The following is a 7,960-nucleotide window of genomic DNA, read 5'->3' on the forward strand; positions in this document are numbered from 1 at the left end:
TAATAATAATAATAATAATAATAATAATAATAGATACACGACTACTACTACTACTACTACTACTACTACTACTACTACTACTACTACTACTACTACTACTACTACTACTACTACTACTACTACTACTACTACTACAATTTAGCCTGCTCAGGCTGACACCTGTATAAGGCAACCACAAGTACAATCGACCCATTTTCAATCAAACTTGTATTTTTTTAAACAGTGGCACTACATAAGACGACATCTTGTCCAACACAACCAAGACTGTGACCTCTAGATTTTATCTTCAGGTAACAGCTCCTGAAAGCCTGTTCAAGCTGGTCTCGCAATTCTTTCACCTCCGAATCGTTGCCATAAAGTAGATGTCGGCCCATGAAGCTGTGGAAGAGCCGTCGTGATTTATTCACTTGTTTTCACCAAAAGCCCCTCCCCACCCAAGTTGACCAGACGGTGACCAATTTTCAGCTGCTGGTGAGGGAGGCACGGGAACTGTCATAAATCCCTAGCCCCTCCCACAGCAGAGTGGTCCTCGGACCATACACGAATAAGTAGCCCCCCCCCCCCCCCCCAAAAAGTGATATTAATGGCTGCTCTGACTGATAACCCATCAGTAACAAAGACGTCAACATAAACGTGCGACTAAAAGACCGTGAAAGGGGGGCTGTCGTAGTCTTAGAGGTTAAAGTGTTCGCCTCTCGTTCAATAGATCCCAGGTTCGAATCCGGATAGTGATGGATAATTTTCTTCTCTAAAATTTTCCCCTTTCACATCATTTCCTGCTCTCTTACAATGTTCTGAGGTCTGCTTTCGTCTCCACTTTTTGCCCCCACCCCTTCACCTCCTTTGACCACTCCTAAGGGCTCTTGACACTTTCTGAAGTCTTTCTACTGCTACTCATTGGCTTCTTCTTAATGCTGTTTTTCAGCCACATACCTGATCTTTTCTTAGGTATAAGATCTACAACTAGCCTTTTCGGATTAGGGAAAAAATCTAGGAGTTCAAGTACATTACAAGTTGAGCACGTTGAAGATCCTTTGGTGGTCCAAAATCGATAAGAGTAGGCTTCGGCCGCCACCCGGGTATAATTTTTAAAAATCCTACCAATTGAAAATCGTTAATGTATCCTGTGCACTCACGTGACCTTATGCAGTTGAGAATGCTGTTTAAAAAAAACAACAACGGTAAAATATCTTGCCAGTTTGCTAGCGTTTGAGCGCTTAATCTGCTGCTTGCACGGTATGCTCCTCGGGAAGTTCAGAATCTTTGTTAGTGTTCTATGGTATGTTGGGGTAATGATATTAGTGTAAAGTGCACAGAGTTTGCTGTCACGGGGGAATATACGCTATTATTATTATTATTATTATTATTATTATTATTATTATTATTATTATTATTATTATTATTATTATTATTATTATTATTATTATTATTATTATTATTATTATTATTATTAATTAACTAATTAACTAACTAACCAATTAATTAATTAATTAATTAATTAATTAATTAATTAATTAATTAATTAATTAATTAATTAATCAATATCTTCTTCTTCTTCTTCTTCTTCTTCTTCTTCTTCTTCTTCTTCTTCTTCTTCTTCTTCTTCTTCTTCTTCTTCTTCTTCTTCTTCTTCTTCTTCTTCTTCTTCTTCTTCTTCTTCTTCTTCTTCTTCTTCTTCTTCTTCTTCATCTTCTTCTTCTTCTTCTTCTTCTTCTTCTTCTTCTTCTTCTTCTTCTTCTTCTTCTTCTTCTTCTTTTTCTTCTTCTTCTTCTTCTTCTTACTCGAAGTAGTAGTAGTAGTAGTAGTAGTAGTAGTAGTAGTAGTAGTAGTAGTAGTAGTAGTAGTAGTAGTAGTAGTAGTAGTAGTAGTAGTAGTAGTAGTAGTAGTAGTAGTAGTAGTAGTAGTAGTAGTAGTAGTAGTAGTTGAAATCATACACAACAGGTGTTTCAAACTGATGTCTGCGATGAAGTGAGTAAGCTCTTAATCATCGAACTCAGGAAATACAAGTTTGATTCTCGAGTGGCTTCTGCTGGGATGCTGTATTCCTCTCAACCCTGGTTGGCCATGGCAGGCTGGGTCAAAATCCAGCTCCTAAAAGATCTAAATTGTGTCAGTATGAAGTAAAAAAAAATCACCTTAATTAATTCTTTTTTTTTTTAAATGTAGGTGTTTCCAGAGAACACAAAGCTCAACAATCACACAACAGTAACTTAGAAAGAAGAGAACAACCCGTACCTGTCTAGTTAGATTGAATGTGAGGAGAAATAAATCCCCATGATGGTGACACTATATTTTGTGGACTACAGAGACAACCGTCATCTGTTTTATAGCGATTAAGCACTTCGAGTGCAGGGTAGCGGTGTTCTATTCCCGAGTGGGGAGAATATGTATCGAGTATTCAGGTCAATCTGTTGGGATGTTGTATCACTGTCAACCCTGGAAGGATTTGACACCCTAAATGATCTGAATTGTCTCGTGGTGGCGTAAAAACTCATACAATTAAAGAAAATTTAAGATGCTTCAAGAACATTTAAAACTCAATCTCCATATCATTAATTCGAGAGAAAAGAAGACCCTGTGTCTCAGCTGTAAAGTTGAATGTCAGGAGAAAGAAGTCGCTATGATGGTGACACTACATTTCGTGAACGATGAACTAAGACAAGAACAAGACTCTTACTGTTTTGACACAACAAAAAATAAATTTAAATAACAATAACAAATCAGTTTATTACAAATCACTTTTTATTGGTCACAAAAAGCAGCTCAACACACAACTACACTGTTTAAGGGGCACAATACGCCTTACAAATCTATCACTACACCTGAAACGGGGCAATATCCTCGGCCTTCTTTGGGAAAAAATGAATAAATACAGTCAGAGACGCAGACTGTCTCTAAAAAAAAAAACCTCTGTGAATATGGTCATGGAAAAATCAAAAAGACAAACGTTTGGCTATCATATTAACTAATTAATTGTTTATAGTTTTTCCAAATATTATAGAATGGTCCCAAACATTAACACAAGAGGCCAATGAAAAGTTACAAAACAAGCACTCTTAATATATTTAAGCATTGTATTTTGCATGCATACGTGCATTTTAAAGGAATAGACTGTCAAGTTTAAAAATCTGTTTTTTATTATTATTTTTTTTTCTATGTTGTTGGGTTGTTGTTGTTGTGTTGGGTTTTTTTTTGCAGATGTAGCCTACATTTCAAATACCTCAAAGAGCCTGGTTGAACCACAAAATGCTTCCAACAATTATAACTTTTGATTCAAAATGTACATTTTGCCATTCTACTGACTAAGTCTTAACTCACCAAAGAGCATGATGCAAGTTGGTTAGTGTAAGTTTTCACAACATGATATTTGCGATGTTTCTCAAAGGACAGCTTTCTTTCTCCCACGCCGTCTCGTTGTCTTTATGAAGTCGACGGTGAAAAGAAGAAACAAAAACTGCTTGTGAAAAACGACAAACATGCTTGACATCATCGAGACACTCTCTACTATTCTCGAATAGCCACAACGTTTTTAAAAATTGTTTGTCACACAAGGTTTACGTAAAATCTTTCTATTTTGATAGTAAATTATACACTGATAAAATTGTCCCATCTGTCCATTAAGGTCCAATGAGTCAACATGAATGTAATGCGACATAGAGACGTTTAGATTGTCTTATTAAAAATAGAACTCGTCCAAGGCTTTCGGAAAATTAAAAGAAAGTGAAAACATTTAAATTAAACATTCTTTATATTTTCTAGGTACTGCAAGAACGCGATGGGCAAAGACCCAAAGAACGGAGTCTTCTCAAATCTATTCATTCAATTATCACAAGCTGTTCAGCTTAAGTTTTCAAAACGTGATGTTTGTCATGTTTCTCAAAGGACAGCTTTCTTCCTCCCATGCCGTCTCGTTGTCTTTATGAAGTCGACGGTGTAAAAGAAGAAATAAAAACTGCCTGTGAAAAAGGACACACTTGCTGGACGCCATCTTAAAAGATTTGGGTAAAATCGTTCTATTTTTATAGTAATCGTCCCTACTATTAGTACAAGAGACAAATAGGGAGTTACAAAACAATCACTCGGAATGTCTTTAAGCCTATTATTTTGCATACGTATGTACATTTTCAACCTACTGACTTTCATCTTTTAAAGAATTATATTGGGTTTGCTTTTTTTCAGATGTTGATTTCAAATACCTCGAAGAGCCTGTCTGAACCTAATAATCACGCGACATGTCTTACTTTTGCTTTACAAAGTACATTTTCGCCATTCTGATTTCTACTTCTATATCAAAGAACCTGATACAAGTTGATCAGCGTAAGTTTTCACAACGTGATGTTTGTCATGTTTCTCAAAGGACAGCATTCTTTCTCCCCCACCGTCTCGTTGTCCTTATGAAGTCGACGGTGTAAAAGAAGAAATAAAAACTGTTCATGAAAAACGACACTCAGGGCTGACGTCATCTAGCAACTCTCCACTATTCTCCTATAGGCACTTGGTTTTTAATAATTGTTTGTAACACAAGGTTTAGGTAAAAATCTTTCTATTTTTATGGCAAATCATTTGTTGAAAAAAGAGGCTCAACTGTCCATAAATGCCCAATGAGTCATCATAAGTGTAATGAGTGAGAGAGACAGTCAGATTGTATTATTACACCACTCAGTCTGTCGCTTCCTAGACTTTCGGAAAATTCAGGGAAATTGAAATCTTTACTTTCTTTTAGTTTATAAAATGTTTTCCAGGTGTCTCCAATCATTAAGACAGCATTAAGAGAACGCATTGGGCAGAGACCCTAAAAAATAATATTAACTGTCTGTTATCTGTGTATTGAATGCTGTCTTCTCAAACGTATTCTTTCAACTATCAAAAGTTGATTAGCGTAAGTTTCCCCTTCATGATATTTGTCATGTTTCTCAAAGGTCAGCTTTCTTTCTCCCACATCGTCTCGTTGTTTTTATAAAGTCGACGGTGAAAAGAAGAAACAAAACCTGCTCGTTAAAAACGACACTCTTTCCTAGGGTAACCAAGCCGACCACTAATCATATAATTCTCCTACATGGGCATATTTTTTGACGAAAATGTGATAGTTACACAAGGTAACAAATCCCACTATTTTGTTGTAATAAATTATTATCACCTCTAGATAAAATTGGACCATCAATCCAGAAACATCCAATAGATCACCATAAATGTAACGAATGAGAGAAACAGATTATCATATTAAAAACATTATTCAGCTTATCTCGTCCAACACTTTTGGAAACTTCAAATGTTTTCCAATCGTCTTCAATCATAGAGCGACACTGCGAGAACTATGTATAGCTTTGCTGAGAAAATCTGTACAATTTTACACAATCGTCCTTGAATTTCAAAAATATCAGCACAACTTCTTGACATGAACCTGCATGTCAAGAAAATCTCCAGTGGCCCTACTGTTTTTCCACTTTCCGTCCATTTCTAAAGCTGTGCTTTAGGCTTAAGTCTGAACAATATCACAGAAGCTGTCTGAATTATAAATTCACCAACACAATATCTGCACACAAACCTTAGAAAAACAAACACTTGGCTTGTTGAGGTTTTTTTCGGTGGGTGGGTTGGGGGTAGGTCAAATTCCCAAACAGAACACTGTCATCTTGTCGTTTTTGGATTCCATAAACACCAGCGGAAGAACCTGGTGCTGAGTCAGCGTTTTCTGCTTTCATCTATAGGCCTATTACTGCTTCACCTGCATAACCTCGAAAACCAAACACATCAGCACAAGAGCCACTGAATCCAATCACAAACTGAGCAACATGTCTTTCTGTTCGTGTTTTTTCCTTCCCAGCATTTCGTCGGAGAGTCCTATCTCTTCAGCATGTCCTCCAAAAGCACAGCGTTTCTCCTCCTCCTACTTCCCCATGCCCTTCCTTCCCCTTCTCCTAACATCCTCCGAGTCCTCCTTAATCCCAGCTGGACAATAAGTTTCTCCTCCTACACCACATTGCTGGAATCTGCCTCCATATTGAATACGTCATCCTCTCTGTCACCGTTTGACCTGCACAGAAAACAGAGCCAAACTCAAGCATCCACACAACATCCAAAGAACATAACATTTGTTAAAATTACAGGGTTTCAACAAATTAAATTTCAAAAGTCAAATATCTGTTTACAAACACAATGCATTCCCTTTTAGTACTTCAAGGAAACTAGACTAAAATTTCTCTTCCGTGTGAGCAGAATAAATAAATAATGGAGACCTTTCACTAGGAACTGGCTAAAATAAACAACCACAAAGATCACTGCATCTCCCGCTTTCTTTTTCTGAGGACACCTGATCTATGAATTGATCAATTTCTAAAGAATAGATTAGTTTCGATTTTTTTTTCAAATTCCAGATCTGCTTCTATGTAGTTACTATTTTTAGTCATACGAAGTTAGCAAGATCTCACCTTAAGCCAGGGTTAACTGAACTTCAGTGGAACCGTGAAAGAGAGGTTCTTATCCAATCCTTGTTCACCTTTCTGCGAGTTATCGACTGGTGCTTCTGAACCCTTTCACTTTGCCTCACACAAGGTTTTAACACTTTTTAACCCCAGAAAAAGAACATCTTTACTCTATATCTACAGCATTTTACCTTGATTAATTTAAATGGTATCCCAACACAACTTCATTCATATCTTAGACCCTAAAGACAAACTCCGATGAGACATCTTACCAATGTCACAAAACGACTTTTTGTTACTATATTATATGTTGTTGTTTTTTTAGTTCGTCTGTACAGCTATTCTATCCAGACTCGAGTCTTACCCGTTTCCATCAAAACCGCACATTTTCCAAAGTTCTTGTGAGATAAAATCCTTTAGGTCTCCATATATAATGTCTTCTACAGATACATCAGCAATGGGGACATCCATATGGAGATTCTGGACAGTTTCAACATGACGATCATCTGGAACCTCTTTCTGCTGGCCCGCATCTGTACATGGACAACAAATAAATAAATGAATAAATAAATACACATAGAAGGAAAGAGAGAAAGAACGAAAGAAAGAAAGAACGAAATTAAGAAAGAACGAAAGAAAGAAAGAACGAAATTAAGAAAGAACGAAAGAAAGAAAAAACAAAAGAAAGAAAGAAAGAAAGAAAGAAAAAACGAAAGAAAGAAAGAAAGAAAGATAAAAAAAATTATAACACGATAACAAACAGGGATATGTCAGTAGAGTTTGGTGGATGTGATGCCAGTGGGACACAGGAAAAAACAAGCTCATGAACTTATAAAGCGAACAAGGGATATTTTCTTCTTTAAAGGGAAAAGAAAAGATTTCAACTCTCACGATCATCATGGCAGCGTCAGGTAGATATTTTAAACATCGGTGTATAGTACACCAGGTCAGTGACAATAAAAATATTAATTAATTTAATGTTTGGGAAAACGAGCTTCCTGTGTATTATAACATTAAAAAAGAGAGAAAAAAGATATAAACAGGATGTCATGTCATTGGTCTGCTGATACCACACTGAAAACATAACAGCGTGTTTGCGTGGCTGCGCATTGGTCTGCCGAGAGTGAGTTTGTTTATGGTGAACTAGCGTGACAAATGATGCCTGAACAAATTGTATGCTAAAATCAGCCAACAAAACTTTCCAATCTCAAAGAGCAGAAAACCTTGTAAAATTATTTCAATAAAATAAAAACTTTGCAATTTGTGTAGTAGAAGTCTTCTACTCAATATGTATCTTTTAATCCCAATGGCAGAGAAGGAGAGAGAGAGAGAGAGAGAGAGAGAGAGAGAGAGAGAGAGAGAGAGAGAGAGAGAGAGAGAGAGAGAGAGAGAGAGAGAGGGGGGGGATGGAGGGAGGGAGAAAGAGAGAGAGAAATAGAGAGAGAAAGAATGAGAGAAAGAGAGAGAGGAGAGAGAGAGAAAGAGAGAGAGAAAGAGAGAGAGAGAGAGAGAGAGAGAGAGAGAGAGAGAGAGAGAGA

This window comes from Aplysia californica, unplaced genomic scaffold (genome assembly GCF_000002075.1).
Source record: "Aplysia californica isolate F4 #8 unplaced genomic scaffold, AplCal3.0 scaffold01333, whole genome shotgun sequence".
NCBI classification, from domain to species: domain Eukaryota; kingdom Metazoa; phylum Mollusca; class Gastropoda; order Aplysiida; family Aplysiidae; genus Aplysia; species Aplysia californica.